We start from the raw sequence: 15,000 nt of genomic DNA on the forward strand, positions 1-15,000 counted from the left end.
TCCACTCTTTTTCTCAGTCCCTCTGTTCTCATAGTTCCTCAGTCTTGTTCACTCACTCCGTCTCTATTACTCTTAGTGTCTGTGAATTACTTTCCCACCTTTTTTTTTGGACCGCTTCCCGGGAAGTGGCCCGGTTCGCAAACCAGCAGCGTTACGGGAGTCCACCATTTTGTGTTTCGGTCGAATCAAGATACAAGATGGAGGGCAAATAATGTTCAGAATGGGTAGAAGGGGGCACGGTAGATGTATCTTGACCCCCTTGGTTTTCTGAGGGTGGCTGAGGAGGACCATAGTTCTTCACTCTTGTTCACTCTCTCTGTTTCTATTAATGTCACTGTTTATGACTGATCAAAAAAAAATTTTAATAAAAAGAACAGTAACTATAAGGGAAGGAAACAGACAGTTATGTTAAAAGAAAGACAGCTATAGGGAGTAAACTAAGGATACTGTTACCCGCAATCCACTGCTGTTGATGTTACTGACCATGTCATGAATGATGTAATATGTGACATCATCAGCAGTGGATTGTAGGTAAGCATGGGCGGATCTAGCGGATCTCGCGTACGCGAAATTGCGGATTTACGGATTCGCAATCCGCGAAGATCCGCGAACTCTAGCGGACTTGCGGATTTTTCCGTTTTTTGTGTTGGCGCGTGTTCGCGCCGATTTTGGGGCAAGTTCGCAATTGCGAACTTACTTTTCGGCTTGCAACGGCCGCGACTATGTTGTTTCTACGTCTGGTTTATCATCACAGGTTCACAGCACCCTCTGTTTCACCACTGCCACCCTCTGGGACACCCATGCCACCCTCTAGTACATCCTCACAGGCACCTATTAGGTTTATTTATTACTGTAGATTATGGTGGTTGAAAAAAGCTAGCACACCTGCCCTTCTTCAACTGCCATCAATTAATTTGTGTTTCATTAATGTGTCAGTAATTTTGAAAGTTCCAGTCTGGCTGGCACCTGCTTCCTTCCTTATCTGTAATTTGCTATTTGTTGCAGTGATTTTTTTTTTTTACAGGACCTTTATGGTGCTATTCTATGAGCCTGCTGTTTGGGTCATAGCAGGGTCATAGAATTGTTGCAAACTCTGGAGGGGCCCATCAGGAAGCACTACCTTGAATGTTACTAATGTTAAGTTTGAACTTTTGCACCTGCTCATTGCTTTCATTTTAGCTAAAATCGTTTTTTTTGCAATTTCGCGCGTTATTTGGGGCGCGAATCCGTGCGAGATCGATTTCGGAAGCCGCGAATACGTGCGAATACAAAATTGTTTTTGTTGCGACGTGTATGTTCGCGTGATCCTGCGCGTGTTCGCGAGGCGCTTCTAGCTATTCGTTTGCCAAGTTACCCTATCGGTCGTACACGGGCGCGGCCATCTTGTTGGCGTGACGTAATTCCGTTTCCGCCCGCTATGTGTAATCTCGCAAAGTGTGCTGCTCGCGAGTACAAGTTCGCGCGTACTCGCAAGGAAAATCTCGCGCGAACTTACCCACGCGGTCGTGAACGGGCGCGGCCATCTTGTTTCTCATTCATTGCTATGGTTCTGGGCATGCTTTCTCTATCCTCTCTCAATCTCTGCCATCCTTTGCTTGTTTGAAGTTTTTTTGATCTAATTTTACTTATTATCTAACCCTCTATTTTTCTAGCTCTATATTTTTGTGTTTTCTGCAGCTTTTAGTTACTTTTAAACTACTTTTTTAAACTCTTTTATTTTCTTCTTCACTATTCTATTTCTTCTTTATCATTTAAGTTTATTTCTGCCCAGACCATGGTAAAGGGAGCCGGGAAGCACCCTGAGAAGGGGAAGGGTCCCGCACCCCGTGCCCGGCTCCCGTGCGGGCGTTTAAGGGGGGAGCAAGTGGTCCCGAGGGAGATCTTTAGCGCGGAGGAAGTGGCGGCACTGATCTTCCATGTCCAGCGCCGCCTCCCCAAGACGATCCTGGGAGGCGGCAAGATCGCGACCGGCTATGGCATCCGGGAGCGCCGCCAGCGGTGGGAGAAGGTGTGCCGGGCCATGTACAAGATCTCTGGGGTCCGGCGCACGTATAACCAGGCCACCCACCGCTGGACCGATGTCATGGACCGGGAGCGGGACTTGCTGGACGCGCTCGGCGTAGAGGTCCCCGGGCTTGGTGAGTAGTAGTAGTAGTACATTTACTACTCTGTTTTATCCGGCTCTGTTATTTGCAAATCTTTGTTCTTTACCAAGAGCAATAATGCTGCCGATTACATTGAGGTAAATTATATTTCAAAATCTTCTATGCATTTCATTTTCAGGTGCACTGCTCTCCTTCTCAGTAGCCTTGCTTGCTACTATGCTTCTTTGTTTTGTATGTTGTGTTCAGAAGCATTTCATTGGCCTGAGAAATTATGTATCAGTGTACTGTAAAGAAAAGAACTGCGTAATGCTAGACAGTAAGGGTCATATTTTCAATTACCGGCGCATCCCTGCAAAGTAGCAGGGATGCGGCAGTAATTGTGTGCCATGCCACCACCACCCATTGGCCCAAAACGTCACAGAAGCCTTACGCATCTGTGCCGTAAAGGCAGCGCATTGCTGGAGTTGCGTGCCAACGATGGCGCAGCTCCAGCAATGCTCTGGGGTACCCTATCTCCCCAATGCTGCATCAAGCCGTACGTCGGCTTCAAGCGCGCAGGGTTTGAGTCATGCATCATTGTCATAAAAATGACTGATTGACATCTTGTAGATTTCCCTCAGCCACTTTTAGGATTCGTTCCTGCGCAGGTACGCCCTCCCTTGCGCCGGAACGCCCCCTGATGGCGCAGGGCTTTACAACGTGATGCATCGCCCATATGCCCATATGTGTTTTTTTTTTAATATATACGCCGCACCAACACCATGGCGAGTCTTTTGTTCTGCCGCTGCGTCAGAAAAGGCACGCAACAATGGAGGAAAATCAGCCGCAACTTCCGCAAGGGACTTATAAATCAGCCCCAACAGACTGAAGTCCAGTGTCCTTCCTTTAGACAGTCACATGGCTATCAGAAGAAATAGTGGCGGTGGTGGCGGGTGGATTGATAGTTTGAGTATTCACTGATCTGCAAGCAGGATGGACTTTGTCTGTCACGTGTTGTGCACTACTGCCTGCAGTGCCAGGCCTAGGCAAACCTCTTTAGTAGTCTGTTTATTGAGTTACATAGGAACTTTCTAAGTCAACGTTCCGCAAATCAGGCAATACGAATAACGTAGTATACCACATGAGATAGATCCCGTGGAATAGTTGTCTATCTATTTGCTATTTTTCCAAAATATGTTGTTATTGTTCTTTTGAAATGTTTGATTTGGTTGAAAAATCTCATCCATGTTTTATGGTTTTTCTTTCTTTCATGTTGTACATCAGCTCCCCCCAAGGGCAAGAGGACACAGGAGGAGGGTGCTGAGGATGCAGGCCAGGATCGGGCAGGCGAGGGCTCCTTTGCTGGCCCCAGTAAGTTTACATTTTACTAAACAGTACCTATTTTTTCCTAGCGTTCCTCATTCGATTTTTTCTAAATCGTCTTTGATCTTCTTGTAGACTGAATATAAATTCTTATCCTGCCTCGAATATGATGACTCCCTGTGGTATTACTAGACTATTTTTATTAGTCTGTCTGTGTAGCTAACTAAGATTGGACATTTGGCAATTCCATTGGACTCCCATTATATTCAGCAATACCTCTATGCACTGTCTCCTTACTGACTAGATAGTGTGGCAGAGTCATTCAGCTCCCGAAGTCACCGATTATAGATCCCCAATGATCTCTAGATTATCGTACGCAGGACAAGAGAGTAGTACGGAGTCACAGCACAGTCAAGAAGTGTCAGAGGCACTCATGCTTGCAAAAATTCCAAAACCTTTAGCTCATCCACTCTAGTCTAGAGGAACAAAAACCACAGAGTCTATTTAAGTGTAAAAGCTTTATTAAAAGTAAACACATTTATTGAAATCTACTTTGTCATAAAACTATTTAACTGTAAACGGAAAAGTGGTTAGTGCTGACGATTAATTGGACACATTTCTTGTGGTCGAGCCGAACTCTCACCTACTTTGAACTTGATCCTGGTCGTGTTCTTAGGACTCAGGAGTCAAGCTTCTGTCTGTTAGGAGAAAAAGTGGTGCGTGTTAAAAATCAAAAGCAAGCATTCATCAGTTGTGCATAAAAGTGCAGCAAGACAACAGCCTTCCCTGGAAAATGGGACATTTTTACTATGGAGTAGACAGTCACAAATTATTACATTGTATTATGTTTTTTTAACATTTCTCCTAGACCAAATATTATATAGTAGTGAGTGGTGTATTCTAACTTTCTTAAATGTACTTTGTAGGTGTAACATCTGGTGACGGGGCCAGCGCGGAGGTGGCTGATGTGTTGGACTTGGACTCGGAGGCCTCTGGGGAGGATGCGGCGGTAGAAGAGCTGGTGGCCGTTCCTGTGGGGGATCAAACGGTGGTGGCGGAAACAGGTAAGCTATATATTCCTTACTTATTGAGATTGAAGACTGCATAGTGTGCTTTCTGCACGGGTGTATTACAATTACAAATCAACCAGGTAGTAGCCTCCTCGAAATGTACTTCGACTTAGCTGTGAAGTTTTTGGTGAGAAGAATCCCAATAAGTTCTTAGACGAACGTGATGGATGGGATGAACGAAAAGCGAAAGAAGGGTGTAAGTAAGTGGGACGCGAACTTGTATGATGGCTGGCAAAGAAGAACGATATGTGTTTGCTTGGACCCAGAGGTGGCTGGGAAGGAAAGAATATGGTATGGTGCATGGCTGGGTCAATGATGAAGCAAGGATGGGTGGAAGGACAGCAGCCTGGGTGGGTGAAACAGAAACTGTATGTGTGCGTATACTTTGAATGAATGGATGCCTGGAGCATGGTATTCTCTGACTCTTACATAGCAAATGTGTATCTAGAGAGAGTAGATGGTCGCCAGGTGAAGTAAGTGTTACCTTGAAGAGCATGTACCACCGCACCCGCACGTCCGTCCCAGTGCAGGGAAGGCAAGGAAAAGAAATTGTAAATGTGTCCAATACTTCCATGAATAGTAGCAGTACTTTGTATTGCGTTTGCATTCACAGCATATATCTGGTTATTACGGTGGACACTCCGTACCTCTCTTAATAACTTTAGTTTACTTGTAGTACGTCATTCATGTGTGGGTGTATCACTGTGTTCACTCAATATTAAGCAAAGCACCTAAAGTCATCTCATCTGTCATTAAATACGTCCCATGTGAAGTGATAGATAATCAAATTAGTTAGCTTCTTCAGTTTCCTTTTCTAGTACTCATTTGCACTGTAGGGTGAAAGGTAAATTAATTAAGCAGTAGCCCTTGTAACAGAGTATTCTCAGTGCCACCCGTAATAGAAAAGTAATAGCTTCACCACCTGCATGTACTGGACCGGTACAGTAACGCAAGTCTGTCTCCATCATCATGGTGTGCAACTTTTTTTCTCGGGTGCAACTTCACTGTGCTGTGTCCATGTCATTCTGCCGGCTTGCATAAGATAACGTACCCATTTCCCTAAACAAGAGAGAAGAAGAAGAATAAGACTGGTGTACTGTCATAGTCGACTGTAATGGAAGTCCATAGTGGTCGTAGAATTAGTTCATTAAACTACCACTACTGTTAGAGCAAGGATGCAGAAGTGGGAGGGTTACATAGATACTGTCCTCAATAGTTATGTACTGTGCTTTCAATTTGCTACTTGTACTCTGTGACCCAACTTTCGGCTCAATCACTTTGTGTTATTAATAAGGAGCATTGGTTACAGACTATGTCTTTCTTTCTTCATATAGTTGCTCCTTCTTCCAAATCAACAACAAGGAGGGAGCAGGCTAGATTGGCCCGGCAACGGAGGCTGGAGGCCACAGTCGCCGAGTATCGGCGGCTGGTGGCCCTGGAGGAGGAGGAGGACACGCAGTCGAGCGGGGCAACATCTTCGACTGCATCCTCCTCCGTGACTAAACCAGCGGGACCGAGCCGGGCTAAGAAAGCCGACCGCCACCGCCAAGCACCGGAAACACCAGCTGCCCCCCACAGGAGCTGCAAGGAACGCCAACACCGCCTCCGAGTCCGCATGTCCAACCTGGAGCAGGAGGTCCTGAGGTATAAGACCTTGGTTAAGGGCCTCCGCTCCGAGCTTGCCACCCTCCGCAAGGAGTATGATGCCCATGCCGCATCATGCACCAGCACCAGCACCCTCCAGTAGTGGAGTGTCCCTTGCCCTTTTTTTATAGACTTTTGGGGGGTGGGATTTGGGAGTTGGGATCGTTTTGGGACGTTTCAGAGACAATCGTTGGGGTTAGGGTGGGTGAGGGAGATTATTTTGTTAGGGATAAATAAATATATTTTTCAACTACTTTATCTGACCATACCTGTTTTTTACTGCTTTTCAGTCTGGTGGGTGGGGGGCGGGGGTGTAACAGTAACTTTGTTTTCCTGAACAGTCGTAGGACTTTAGTAGTACAACCGTCAAACTCTTGTCTACTCCGAAATAATACTCCATTATACTACCTCCCACCAAACGCTTATCTTACCTGTAATTTGTGTTAGAAATTAGGGCTAGGCCCAGGGCTGGCTCCAGGTGAAATGGGGATTAACGTTGTCATTCCTGGGCGGGTGACATTTCCTCATTGCGGTGTTACTAGTGGTGTGACACAGTGGCAGTTGCATGCCTATGGAAAAAAAGAAAACGAAACCTTGTTTGTACTCCTTACTGTAGCATTACAACGGTTACGGTACGATCGAGAAAATAGCAGGTGACAGTACACTAGAACAGTGCCATAATGTAGCCTAACAAATGGTAAAGTATTGCAAGTATAACTAGTACTTGCGTTGAATTTATTTGACATTGGCTACTACTACTAGAAGATATAGTACTGAAGCTGAGTAAGTCTAGAAGATATCCTCGTATTCCTTCACCAGCCTGTTGCTGCTATCACCTTATCCTCCCCAGCAAGTGTGTGGAATTATTGATGTCATTTTAGTCAGACATCAAGCAAAACAACACAGCCCGGGGGAAGAGGGTTAGGGTTTGTAAAATGGATGGGAATGGGGGTTTCTTTTTGGGTAGGTTTTGTTGAGAGAAGAAAAAAAAAGCAGAGCATGGACAAACAATAATTGAAGATACAGAGTTTACAGACAATCTTTGGTTACAAAGTAAAGGTAAGCACATGCAGTCACACTCATAGAATAAAAGACAACAATGGATACTGTATCTGTATTGCGTATGTTGTTGGAGTTGTCCTGTTGAAATTGGTAAGTAAGTTGCATGCAGCAAACAATTCCTCTTATTGGCGGCACTCCTCCATTCCAGCTGACGCTTCGTCCATCAATGTGGTGGTGACCACTGACAGAAGAGACACCCTGTCCACTGCCTGCCTGGCGGATGTTGACTGAAACCCGGCCTGTAATTATTGAACGGAAAACAGGAAGTGCTATTACAATACCACTGATAAATAAATAAAAGGTATGTACGCTGTGTGGTTCAAAAAGTCACACTTTGATGATGCCTAGCAGAAAAATGGTTACAAAACGTACTTTGAAAGTAACAGTAGACCCAAATACAGACCGTGGATTGTATTCAAACCACTTGCCTGCAAGCAAAAGTATCCATAGCCAGCATCGCTCCAACAGTGCTCTACAACAACAGAACCGCGTTGCAATAGAACCCCCCTAAACACATGCAATCCTGCTGCTAGGGCTAACCCTAACGAACCCTAACTTACAAAGTGCCAAAACTGGTGTTTCCTTATGGATTTTGTCCAACTAACTTCTAGCCGGTATTAGACCTTCCCAGGAATGCCCCAGGCAAGACCCGCCAACCCACCCGCAAAAAAACACCCGACACAACACCACCAAACAGCGAAAAAGCTAAATCTCATACTTACAATGTCTCTCGGCCTTCGGTCCAAACGCGGCGCTGTGCAGCTAGGTCGTCATCATCATCAATCATCATAACTCCTGTTTTCCACCACGGATTTCCTGAAAAGGAAATGCAATCAAGATTAGACTGTCGCAGCAGTGCTTCGACAGAGACCCCGGCCGCAACCCACCCACGAACAGCAGGAAGCCCCCCAAAATGCTACATTGAGCAAGATGTCTGAAGAAATGGCAAAAAAAAGGCTGTTCCTTATGGATTTTGTCCAAAACACTTGTATCCGGTATTAGACCTTCCCAGGAAAGCCCCAGGCAAGACCCGCCGGCGCCAACCCACCCGCAAAAAAACACGCGACACAACACCACCAAACAGCGAAAAAGCTAAATCTCATACTTACAATGTCTCTCGGCCTTCGGTCCAAACGCGGCGCTGTGCAGCTAGGTCGTCATCATCATCAATCATCATAACTCCTGTTTTCCACCACGGATTTCCTGAAAAGCAAATGCAATCAAGATTAGACTGTCGCAGCAGTGCTTCGACAGAGACCCCGGCCGCAACCCACCCACGAACAGCAGGAAGCCCCCCAAAATGCTACATTGAGCAAGATGTCTGAAGAAATGGGAAAAAAAAGGCTGTTCCTTATGGATTTTGTCCAAAACACTTGTATCCGGTATTAGACCTTCCCAGGAATGCCCCAGGCAAGACCCGCCGGCGCCAACCCACCCGCAAAAAAACACCCGACAACACCCCCAAACAGCGAAAAAGCTAAATCTCATACTTACAATATCTCTCGGCCTTCGGTCCAAAGTAACGCGCTGTGCAGCTAGGTCATCATCAATCATCATAACTCCTGTTTTCCACCACGGATTTCCTGAAAAGCAAATGCAATCAAGATTAGACTGTCGCAGCAGTGCTTCGACAGACACCAAAAATTACACACAAACCCCCGGAACCCCGCCAAAGAGCACCTCAAAGGCAAGCAAGTCAGCAAAAACGGCAAGAAATTTTCACCTCATATTTGGTCCAAAACACTTTTGTCCATTATTAGAGCTTCACAGCAATGGGCCCAAAACCGTCAACTCACCCGCAAAGAAGTACAACACCCCCACAAGTGCTGAGTCTTTCTTCATTGTGCGTAATCCAGCACTCTGCTTGGAGGGAAATCGCAGTCTGGAGGAGGAGGATAGAGGAGCATGTTCTTCAGAACTTGTGAACCTGAGGAATGTAGACTGCGGCACCTTCAAATCAATAAGCAAACAAGTGAAGACAGTACTGATGATGGTCTTCTTTTTGGGATTAGGTGATTAAAGTTTGAATTAAATTAACTGTGCAAAACAAAGAAAGAGAGACACAAAGCACACAGGAATAAAAGTGAATAAGGACGAAAAAGAAAGTTCTTGATTGATTGTCTCATTTTCAGGGCTCGGTGTCAGGGAATAAGAACAAGATTTCGTCATCATACTCTGCGAATTCAGGCTGGATGAGGTCAGTGGCACCGAACAGAGAAAAAATCCCCTCATCTACGTTGCTGTCCTCATCGTCTTCATGTGGCGTGCTTTCTCGCACTTTGTAATCTGGTGGTATGAGGTGCTGATTCATCTTGATCATTGTCAGCCGCTCCACATTTTTGGGCGATAGGCGGCTCCGTTTGGCAGTTACAATGCCACCAGCAGCACTGAAAACACGTTCAGAAGACACACTTGCGAGTGGGCAAGACAAATAGTTTATAGCCAGGTTGTAGAGCTGTGGCCACAATTGTTTTTTGCCATGCCAATACTGCAATGGCTCCTCATTAAGAAAGACCACTGTTGAGTCATTCAGATAGTCCTGCACCATCGACTCAAGGTCATCAACTGTTCCTCCACTTTGCTTACTTTTTGCTGTGCCTGTGACATTTTTTAGAGAACCATACCCCATCAAACTTAGCCAATCCTCCTCCCCAGCCACTGTTAGTGTTGTCATTGTGTGTGGTGCAGATGATCCAGTTGCCGGTGTCTTTAACGGCTGAGAGGTCACTTGTGCCCCAGCCACAGGTGCAGAAGTGGATTCTTGTGACTGCGGATGGCCTGCTGATGCTGATGCTGATGTACTGGCTTCTCCTTCAATAACCTGCCGTTCTTTTTCAAACCTCTTGGCTGACCAGGCTAACCAATGTTTGTACTTTTGAACATCTGCATCAGCGAAAGGAAAGAATGCGTTGTCTGCCAGCGCCTTTTTGTAGCGTGGATCCAGAATAGTAGCACAAATGTAATGCTGATCTGAGTTGATGTTTTTAAGACGTTCATCACCACGTAGGCGATGTAATAATTTCTCAGACAAAATGAAATGGTTTTTTTTTTTTTCATCTTTTTCAAACTCAGAAGAAACCGCCATCAGTTGGTGCTCCAGTATGCACAACAATGGGATAGCTTTTCCCAAATTACAGTCCTCCTGGCTGACTGCACGCGTGAAGAACTCAAAAGGACGAAGCATGTCTGTCAGGCTTTTAACTATGGCCCATTGCGCCTTACTCATCCGCAGGTCCTCCTTCTGAGATGTAGCCTCTGTCAAGAAATAGTGATCGAGTACCGTATACTGCTCATGCAGACGCTCAAGCATGTAGAAGGTTGAGTTCCAACGTGTTGCCACCTCCTGGATGAGTGCTTTCACTGGCATTCCACGTTGAAGTAGCAGTCTCCGCAGATGCTTCCGGGCCTTAAAAGAATGGCTGAAATGGTTGCACATTTTGCGGCAGGTGGCCATTACCTCGAACGCTGGACTCTCTTTATCACTCAAGAATTTTTGAACTACCAGGTTGATACAGTGCGCCAAACACGGCACTCTAACATGGTGACCCTGTGACATGGCCTTAACTACATTGGCGCCATTATCCGTGGAAACATAACCAATCTTGCGTTTTATGGGGGATAGCATTGACAACACCTTTTTGTCAAACTCTTCCAAAAGGTTTTCTGCTGTGTGACTTTTCTCCAAGGCAAACATGGCTAGTGTTGCATGTTTCCGAGCAGCTTTGAAAACTTGGTCCGGGTCAACACCTGCGTTTAGCTTTGCTATAACACCTGAAAAAGAGACCCAGTGTGCAGTGATGCACATGTAATCATCGCCTGGCCCACTGGTCCACATGTCTGTTGTCAGATGTATTGTGTGAACAGCACTCTTCTGCAAAGCTGCCCCAATCGCCTGCAGCACATCTTCATGTAGTGCTGGAACCGCAACTCTGGCAAAATAGAACCGGCTCGGAACCTTCCATTTAGGGCAGAGCGTTGCAACTAATTCAAGAAAACCTACCGCTTCTACAAAAGAAAAAGGTAGAAGGTCCACAGCTAGCATTTTAGCCAGCTTAGTGTTATACAGACGCGTCAGTGGGTGGTTGCGTTCATATGGCACGTCTGAAGTAAGCATTGTTCTAATGTTGCCCTGGACCAAGCATTTACGGGCTGATAATGACTTCGTTGACCCAATTTTGCTCGCTGGTGAACTTTTGTGCGTTGGTGTCTCACTCGCTCCAACACTCTTAGTGTGCCTCACATTGGGTGTGCTGCTGACAGGGGTACTGGGTGTAAGGGAAGTGTTTGACACGTCTTCTTCCTGCTCGTCATCATCAGATGAAACATCAACGTTTCCTTGAATTTGGCCTTTCTTGATCGCATCTAGGTGCGCAAACCATTTGACAGTGTGCTGTCTCCTAAGATGACCTCTCTGGCCTCCGGTACCATAGTTGGTACCTGGCTTACCACGACTAACTGCTTGCTTACAAATGGTACAAATGGCAAACTTTGGATTTTTTGGACAAACAGTAAAGAAGTCCCAAACGGGGGACTTGAAGTGTCTGTGGGACATGGAGGAGGCGGCGATACTGGTGGTGGTGGTCATGAAGCTAATGCCAGATGAAGTGGAGGATCTGGATTGCCCAACTTTTGTACGTTTTGCACTTTCACCGCCACTAATTAAGGTCGAGGTTGACGGAGGTCTCTTCTTGCCAGAAAGAAATATGGAAGCGGGACGAGTTGGTGTACTACTTAACTCCAATGATTGTGGTGTTTCCACTGCCTCCTCATCGACAACATCATCATCATCATCACGCTCAGCAGCTCTTCGGGCTAGGGTCAAAATGTCTGTTTGCTGCATGCCCGCTGGGGCTGCAGTGACCTTTATGATGACTGGGTCGTCGTTGGCAGAGTCTTCATCAGCAGCAGTATCCGCCACTTCTTGTTGAGCCTCATCACACTCCATAAGTCTGAGACTTTGGACGAGCTTCCTTTTACGCTTAAGTACCTTTGTTGGATCATGGTGTGCCTCACTCTCAGACGGCTGTGGTGCTGGTTCCCAAGTTTGATCCGTATCATCAGAAGGAGGTGTGCTTGAAGAGGATGTAGACACCACCCTTGATCTCTTCCTTGCTAGGGTTGTGGAAGACAATGAAGGATCATCAGGAGGAGTGGCTTCCTCAAATGATACCTCGCCTTGATTGTCGATTTCCTGATGTGCCCCTACTTCGGGAGGAACAACTATTGTGGGCACTTGTTGTGACCCTCCATGCACCTCTGCATGCGCATCTCCTTGCGCTGCCTCTCCTTCCACATGTACTTGGGCTTGTACTTGCACATGTGATTGTTGTTGCCGCTGTGGTTGTTCAACACTCGTCAGATGAGCTACAACAACCTGTGTTGATTGAGGGACATTGCTGCTGCTTTCTTGCGATGAGCCAACATCACTGGTCGATGGTGATTGAAGAAGTATACTGGCTGCCTCTGCAGCACTCAAGGGCTTGGACTTAAGTTGGCGTGGTGGTGGTGGTGGCACTGAGCCCAATGGAGCGGGGGTGCTGCTGCCAGCTTGGTCCCCAGCAGATCCCGCTGCAGCTGCTGCAGGCATACTTTTTTTTTTACTCACAAAAAAAGGGGCGGGCGGCACACCAGTGTCCTTGGTAACTTGCTTCTTCTGCTCCTTACTGGCACCTTTCTTGCTAGAGGAGCTACGGGTTACTTTTTTTGGGGCCATCTTCTTCAGAGCAGGTCAGCAGGCAGCAGTTGCACGAGTTGCAGAGGGTTCTGTGTCCAGACGTGACGTCGCGTGACGTTATGCTGCACACACCGCTGCAGGACTTCTTCCTGGCACTGGTGGTTCTATTGAGTCTTCTTGTGCACCTAAAAGCAATGGAAGACAGAGGAACATCAGTTCAGTTATACACCCCAAAAAATCGACAAAACACAGAAAAATGAGCACAATCCCATGCCATCCATGATGTTTACATTGAAGACACCCCACAGAAAGACTAGGGACATGCAAGTATGCAACACTCACTACCCCTGGGCATAAGGGATGAAAAGTAGGCAAAATAAGTGCAGGCCTCAGACACTGCCTCTCCTCAAAATGGCCCCCTTACACCCCAAGCACATGTTGCTGCCTGTACCAGCCAGCACTCAAGATGGCCACCACCACCACCCACATGGCCAGTCCACATCAACAGTACACCCCCAAAAAACAGAAAAACAGCCAGAAATCACCACAATCCAATGCCATCCATGATGTTTACATCAAAAAGAGTGAGACAACACCACAGGCACACTCAGTCCATGCACCACCACCACCCCTGGGCAAGCAAAAGGCCACACCAGCAGCCCCCCAAAAACGACAAAAAACAATAAAATAAGCACAATCCCAGCCCATCCATGGCCTCAATTATGTTTAAATTCAAGAAGACACCCCACAGAAAGACTAGGCCCATGCAACACTCACCACCCCTGGGCAAAGGGCCACACCAGCAGGCCCAAAAAAACGACAAAAAACAATAAAATCTGCACAATCCCAGCCCATCCATGGCCTCAATGGTGTTTAAATTCAAGAAGACACCCCTCAGAAACACTAGGCCCATGCAACACTCACTACCCCTGGGCATAAGGGATGAAAAGTAGGCAAAATAAGTGCAGGCCTCAGACACTGCCTCTCCTCAAAATGGCCCCCTTACACCCCAAGCACATGTTGCTGCCTGTACCAGCCAGCACTCAAGATGGCCACCACCACCACCCACATGGCCAGTCCACATCAACAGTACACCCCCAAAAAACAGAAAAACAGCCAGAAATCACCACAATCCAATGCCATCCATGATGTTTACATCAAAAAGAGTGAGACAACACCACAGGCACACTCAGTCCATGCACCACCACCACCCCTGGGCAAGCAAAAGGCCACACCAGCAGCCCCCCAAAAACGACAAAAAACAATAAAATAAGCACAATCCCAGCCCATCCATGGCCTCAATTATGTTTAAATTCAAGAAGACACCCCACAGAAAGACTAGGCCCATGCAACACTCACCACCCCTGGGCAAAGGGCCACACCAGCAGGCCCAAAAAAACGACAAAAAACAATAAAATCTGCACAATCCCAGCCCATCCATGGCCTCAATGGTGTTTAAATTCAAGAAGACACCCCACAGAAAGACTAGGCCCATGCAACACTCACCACCCCTGGGCAAAGGGCCACACCAGCAGGCCCAAAAAAACGACAAAAAACAATAAAATCTGCACAATCCCAGCCCATCCATGGCCTCAATGGTGTTTAAATTCAAGAAGACACCCCACAGAAAGACTAGGCCCATGCAACACTCACCACCCCTGGGCAAAGGGCCACACCAGCAGGCCCAAAAAAACGACAAAAAACAATAAAATCTGCACAATCCCAGCCCATCCATGGCCTCAATGGTGTTTAAATTCAAGAAGACACCCCTCAGAAACACTAGGCACATGCAACACTCACTACCCCTGGGCATAAGGGATGAAAAGTAGGCAAAATAAGTGCAGGCCTCAGACACTGCCTCTCCTCAAAATGGCCCCCTTACACCCCAAGCACATGTTGCTGCCTGTACCAGCCAGCACTCAAGATGGCCACCACCACCACCCACATGGCCAGTCCACATCAACAGTACACCCCCAAAAAACAGAAAAACAGCCAGAAATCACCACAATCCAATGCCATCCATGATGTTTACATCAAAGAGAGTGAGACAACACCACAGGCACACTCAGTCCATGCACCACCACCACCCCTGGGCAAGCAAAAGGCCACACCAGCAGCCCCCCAAAAACGACAAAAAACAATA

Source organism: Lissotriton helveticus, chromosome 1_2 (assembly GCF_964261635.1).
Source record: "Lissotriton helveticus chromosome 1_2, aLisHel1.1, whole genome shotgun sequence".
Classification (NCBI taxonomy): domain Eukaryota; kingdom Metazoa; phylum Chordata; class Amphibia; order Caudata; family Salamandridae; genus Lissotriton; species Lissotriton helveticus.